This window comes from Euleptes europaea, chromosome 1 (genome assembly GCF_029931775.1).
Source record: "Euleptes europaea isolate rEulEur1 chromosome 1, rEulEur1.hap1, whole genome shotgun sequence".
Classification (NCBI taxonomy): Eukaryota; Metazoa; Chordata; class Lepidosauria; order Squamata; family Sphaerodactylidae; genus Euleptes; species Euleptes europaea.
Window position 1 is genome coordinate 3,538,256 of NC_079312.1, and position 6,242 is coordinate 3,544,497.

A 6,242-nucleotide genomic window follows, 5' to 3' on the forward strand; every position below is an offset into this window, starting at 1 on the left:
ACCCACTCCCTTACTCTGCACCTAGGGTTTTGTTCCGACCCTGGGGTATTATCTGGAGGGACAAGAAATTCCCCAGAAGAAGTGGCCTGCTGAAGTAGGTTGTTCAACCTCCCATTTGGATGATTAACCCTTGGGCAAACATCAGACACGGATAATGCCATATATTGTTGCTTGAATTCGAATACCTGGAAAGAAAAGCCCTCACCTGTTCTGCCTGCCTCTTCTCCTCTGCCTGACTCAGGAGGAAGCCTTCAGCCAGGGCCACCGCCTGGGAACTGGTCTCTGGCCCACATCCTCTGACCCAGCACTGCATTTCATGGGGCAGGATGGTCAGGAACTGCTCCAGGATCACCAGGTCCAGGATCTGCTTCTTGGTGTGTTTCTCTGGCTTCAGCCATTCCTTGCAAAGTCCATGGAGATGGCTGCAAACCTCCCGGGGCCCATCGGCCTCACAGAAGCGGAACTGCCAGAAGGGTCGGCAATGTACTTCTGAGTTCAGGGGCTCCTGATCCCAGATCTCTGGCACAGCTCTTTCCCAGGATTCAATGCCACTCACAGCTTGGTCAGGATGGGGGCCTTTCCTTGCACTCTTGCCAGGTCCAGGTCCTTCTGGGTCCTGCTCCTCCATTTCTTTCCCCTTCTATTGGGTCGCCTCCGACTGTGAACAGATCCCTTTAGTCACTTGGCTGTGAAGAGAGGATTCTCCCTGCTGGGCGAGAGGGCGGGGGAGGGAAAGGGGGACAGATAGCAACTGTGCCAGAAGGAAAACAAAAGGGAATGGAGATACACTGGGTCACCCCAAACTTGCATTGGGTCTCCCCAAACTTGCTATCAAATCAAATATTAAGTCTATACTCCCAGAGTAAAAACAACAACCATGGATCCACTGCTTTGTGGTGCCGCATGACGGATCCTCATGGGCACTCATTATTGAATCACTCCAGGTTTACAATCAAATTACGTATCACGTCCATAACCACCAGTTAGAAGCTAAAACTAAACTGTCTGGCTCAAGGGGTCAGGTGGGAGACTCCAACCCTGAACACAGAAAGCTAGAACGGCAAGGAGAAAGTTTGTGCCCACGGCCTCTGCCTGTGTGAATCAGGTCGAGAGAGTGATGGGGGCCGTGTCTTATCTTCTTCCCTCTGGCACTGCTGACCCTGAAGAGAGCCTGCAAATCTGGTTCATAATCTCAGGGAGCCTTCTGTAGGGAGGGAGCAGGAAACAGGACCCCCTCCCCCTGCTCATGTGCCAGGGAGGGTGTGGGTGAACTGGGGGTGGGAGGGAGCTCTTTTCCCAATTCATTACTCCCCCATCCTTTCTCTACACTTTGGGTCTTGCATAGCAGACCCTGGCCCTACATTTCTCCCCCCTCCCAAGAGCCCTTTCAGCTCACCAGACACCACCCAGCCGTTCCTGCAGCAGCCTGGAAACTCCAAACCTTCCTTCTGTAGGGCGGAAGGAGGAAATGCACCCCCACAGTTGTGCCTCTCTCTCTCTTAAAGTATTCCAGGGTATTCTGCCCTCCCCATCAGAGCCGGAAAATAAACTGGTTTTAATTTTAATGCGTTTTGAGATTGAAACATTCTGACGTCTCCCGTGTAGGAAGGAATGTGGGGTCCCCCCACACACACACACCCTGGCCTTGGGCATCACTCCCCCCCCGGAGAGCTTCGTCTGGCCCCCCCCGACCTCTTTGCTCTCTGCTGGGGGGGGTGATTTCAGACTGCTCATAGCAAGCAAGTAGATCACTGTGATCCAGGTGACATCCCTCACAGGGTTTTGTACCAGAGGGTTCCAAGCTTGGGCTACCTGAGAGTGTTTGGTGCAAAAGCCTGGGTCAATGTGCCAGCATCCAAAAGGAGGAAAGGAGGAGCAAGAGTTAGGAAACTAATACCAGTCTGGCATGAAAGCTTACAGATTTGCAGATGAGCATAACTCTCTGAGCTACAGCAGGGCTGCTAATTTTTGTGAGGGAAGTAACTAGGCAAGGATACATGGACAGGAGGAGCCACAGGAGATTGGGCTTCCATTAACAGATCTTTCTCAAGATATAGGTGGGGTGAAGCAGGAGGGAACTCCTCAGAGGGCTTCATCACCAAGAGCTGAGGAGGAGAGGCAGATTCCTAGGGTGTCAAGTAGAAGCACAAAAGGAATCCCTCCAGTGATGTATGATTTTGAGTCAAATGATGTCAATCATGTACAAATCAAAGAGCTTAAAAGTTTTCAAGAGGTGATGTCATTTGAAAGAAAGGAAAAGGAGGTCTGGCTAGAAGCCATGCAGTCAGAGTTCGATTCTCTGAAAGAGAATAAGGTGTTCTCGATAACAAAACTGCCAGATCAAAGAAAAGCCATAGGGTGTAGACGGCTTTACAAGGTTAAACAGTGTCCAGATGGGAAGGTGCTCCGGAAAGCCAGGCTCGTGTCTAAGGGTTATTCCCAAATAGAAGGACAGGACTTTGATGAAATTTTTGCTCCTACTGTGAAAGCAGAGATCATACGGGCTGCACTATGCAAGGCTGTTAAAGATAAAATGCTAGTGCACCATTTTGACTTCACTACTGCGTATCTGAATGCAAAAATCAGTGAGGAAATATACATGGAGCAAATCCCTGGATTTGAATGTAAAGATCAACAGGGGGTACTGAAATTGCACAAAGCGCTGTATGGGTTGAAACAAAGTGCACGTGCGTGGTCACTATGCCTCAGTTAGGCATTAAATAACCTTGGTTTTAGGCAAGGGATAGCTGATCCTTGCATGTTTATGAAGTGTGTAAAGGGCACAGATTGTGGTTTTATTTTTTGTATGTTGATGACCTCTGTTTGTTGTGTCACACAAATGAACAACTGGAATGGTTTAAGGAGGCTGCAGGAAAATTGTTTAAAATAAAGCATCTTAGCAGCATTCAGAATTATTTGGGGGTAGAAATTACCAGAAACCCAGAGGGGTATTTTGAATTGTACCAGGAGAAAAAGATTGAACAGCTCCTAATAAAATTTGGAATGACAGAGGCCAAATGTGCAGAAACTCCCATGACAACTGGGTATATGAAGGAAGTGGATGATCAAGTGTTCCACAACCAGGGTCAATACCAATCGTTGGTGGGGTCATTACTATATTTGTCTTGCTGGACAAGACCAGACATTTTTACGGCTGTACATTTGCTGTGTCAGAAATGCGCATGCCCTTACATGAAGGACTGGACAGCAGAAAAAAGAGTGCTGTGTTACTTAAAAGGCTCAGCTTCAGCTAGGCTGTGTTTAAAAGCTGATGCAGAGGAGCCAGTCACGGTACATAGTGACTCCAGTTGGGGGGACAGAGAAGATGGGAAGTCCACCACTGGCTATGTGTTATATCTACATGGGGCACTGGTTATGTGGACGTCTTTGAAACAAATCCATGTGGCAACCAGCACATGTGAGGCAGAATATTCTGCATTAAGCGATTGCGAGATTCAGCTAGAGTGGCTGAGTCAATTAGCTCAGGATCTAAATCTTGGATGGGAAAAGCCTGTATGTGTTTACTGTGACAATATTGCAGCACAGCAGTTGGCTGGGTATCAAGGAATTAGAACAAGAAGTAAACACATTACTACAAGGTACCAGAATGTCAGGGAAGCGGTTAACAATGGATTAATGGTTTTGAAACATTGTGCTTCAAATGTAAACATTGCTGATAACTTCACCAAGTGTTTGCCCGCTGAAAAGTTTGAACAGTTCAGGAGTAAATTAGGACTTGCTATGGCAGTCTAGGAGGAGTGTTGAGATTTCAGACTGCTCATAGCAAGCAAGTAGATCACTGTGATCCAGGTGACAGCCAGATGACAGCTGATGTCACATGACTGCTCAATGACTTGGCAGTAAATCTGGACTGAACTGGTTTATGCAGGGTAAGACCTGGCCACTGGGCAGCTCACTGTTGATTGGCTGCTGGACAGGGCCAGATATGTATATAATTTGTACAGTACTTGTATAGTTGTGGCTTGTGGATTTGTAGATGCCAAGTGGAGCACTCTATCACTGTGAATAAAGAGCACTTATTTATATGTGCTGAGTCTGTTGTGTTCATTCGTCTATTGAGCTGTATAGCGCTTCTAACAACGCCAGTAGGGTGTCATGGAGAATCGGTTCTTGTAGGTTATCCGGGCTGTGTGACCGTGGTCTTGGTATTTTCTTTCCTGACGTTTCGCCAGCAACTGTGGCAGGCATCTTCAGAGGAGTAACACTGAAGGACAGTGTCTCTCAGTGTCAAGGGTGTAGGAAGAGTGATATATAGTCAGAAGGGGTTGGGTTTGAGCTGAGTCATTGTCCTGCAAAGTATTAAAGGTAATGTGCTACTCACTGTCCTGTAAGTATCAAGGTAATGTGGCAATGAGGGAGTGGTATGTTAAGGTGAAACCACTGTATCCTGAAGTGATCTGTTAACATGTGGAATCTAAAGCTAATCCGCATGGCTATTGTGGACTGAAGTCTTTGCTAGTCTGAAGGCTTGGCTTCCTGTCCTGAAAACCTCCAGACTAACAAAGACTTCAGTCCACAATAGCCATGCGGATTAGCTTTAGATTCCACATCTTGATAGCACATTATCTTGATACTTACAAGACAATGATTAACACATTACCTGTGATACTTTTTGCACGACAATGATTCAGCTCAAACCCAACCCCTTTCTGACTACATATTACTCTTCCTACACACTTGACACTGAGAGACACTGTCCTTCAGTGTTACTCCTCTGAAGATGCCTGCCACAGCTGCTGGCGAAATGTCAGAAAAGAAAATACCAAGACCACGGTCACACAGCCCAGATAACCTACAAGAACCAATTAACTCTGACCGTGAAAGCCTTTGACAATATTCTGTTCAAGAATCTTTCGAAAGAAGAACAAAAGGATGTTATGAGTATTTCTAAATGGGAGAAAATGAACAAAGTACAATACCTGGGTATTTGGATTACAAATAAGAGCAAAGATTTCATAATCAACAATTATACTAAACTATGGGAACTGATTAAAAAAGACATGGTTTTGTGGTCCAACAAAAATATCTCCTTTCTGGGTCGCATTTCAGCAATACAAATGAATGTTTTACAAAGACTCTTGTTTTTTGGTTCTTGTAGGCTATCCGGGCTGTGTAACCGTGGTCTTGGAATTTTCTTTCCTGACGTTTCACCAGCAACTGTGGCAGGCATCTTCAGAGGAGTAACACTGAAGGACAGTGTCTCTCAGTGTCAAGTGTGTAGGAAGAGTAATATATAGTAGTCAGAAAGGGGTTGGGTATGAGCTGAGTCATTGTCCTGCAAAAAGTAATGTGCTAAACATTGTCCTGTAAGTATCAAGATAATGTGCTAAGGGTGTGATTGCACAGAGAAGCCATTGAAATTCATAAACATCAGCACAACTTTAACGGAAGAGAGTTTAAGAATGAATAAGACTTGGCTTCCTGTCCTGGAAACCTCCAGACTAAGAAAGGCTACAGTCAAAAATAGCCATGCAGATTAGCTTTGGATTTCACACATTAACAGATCACTTCAGGATACAATTGGTTCCATATTAACATACCACATCCCACAGAAAACGGCGGGAGATTACAGCACACAAACAGAGTCTAAACAGAGCTGCGATTCCCACAGCTCCAAACATCTGCAAGCAGCTTCACACAGTTAGGAATGCACAACAATCCTTGGGCAGTCTGGACAGCGGGGAGTATAACTCAGAGATACCTGCTGAGAAACAGAAACCGCAAAACAGGCCTGACAGAGGCCACGTTTGCAGCCCTAAAAGTCAAGTCCGAAGACCTACCGGCTCCCGTCCAATTTGCTCAAATGGACGGTAGCCATTTTAGAGGGGGGCCAGTCGACCGTCTGTCAGGTTGTTATCTCGGTTTCAGTGTTGCTCTGTTCCTTTGCTCAAGGACGGCTTCACATGCCGAAGCCTGGGAACGCTATTCCTGGGAAAGTGTACTCTGTCTATGCGTTGTTGATGCTTTGTAATCTCCCGCCGTTTTCAAGGCTTATATTGCCAGCTAGCTAGCCAGACACTCATAGCTGTCATCTTATTCTATGCACTGTATTGCCTATTTGACCAGTAAAAGCCATCTGCTTGGATTCTAACTGTCTCTGTGGTAATTTCTGGTTCTATGGGTCAGGAGCTTACATTATGACAGCTATCACCTTCATCACCCTTTTCTGCAGTCAGGCTGGAGCCCAGGAGGGTTCGCCTGCCACTCGGATGGGAGCTAAG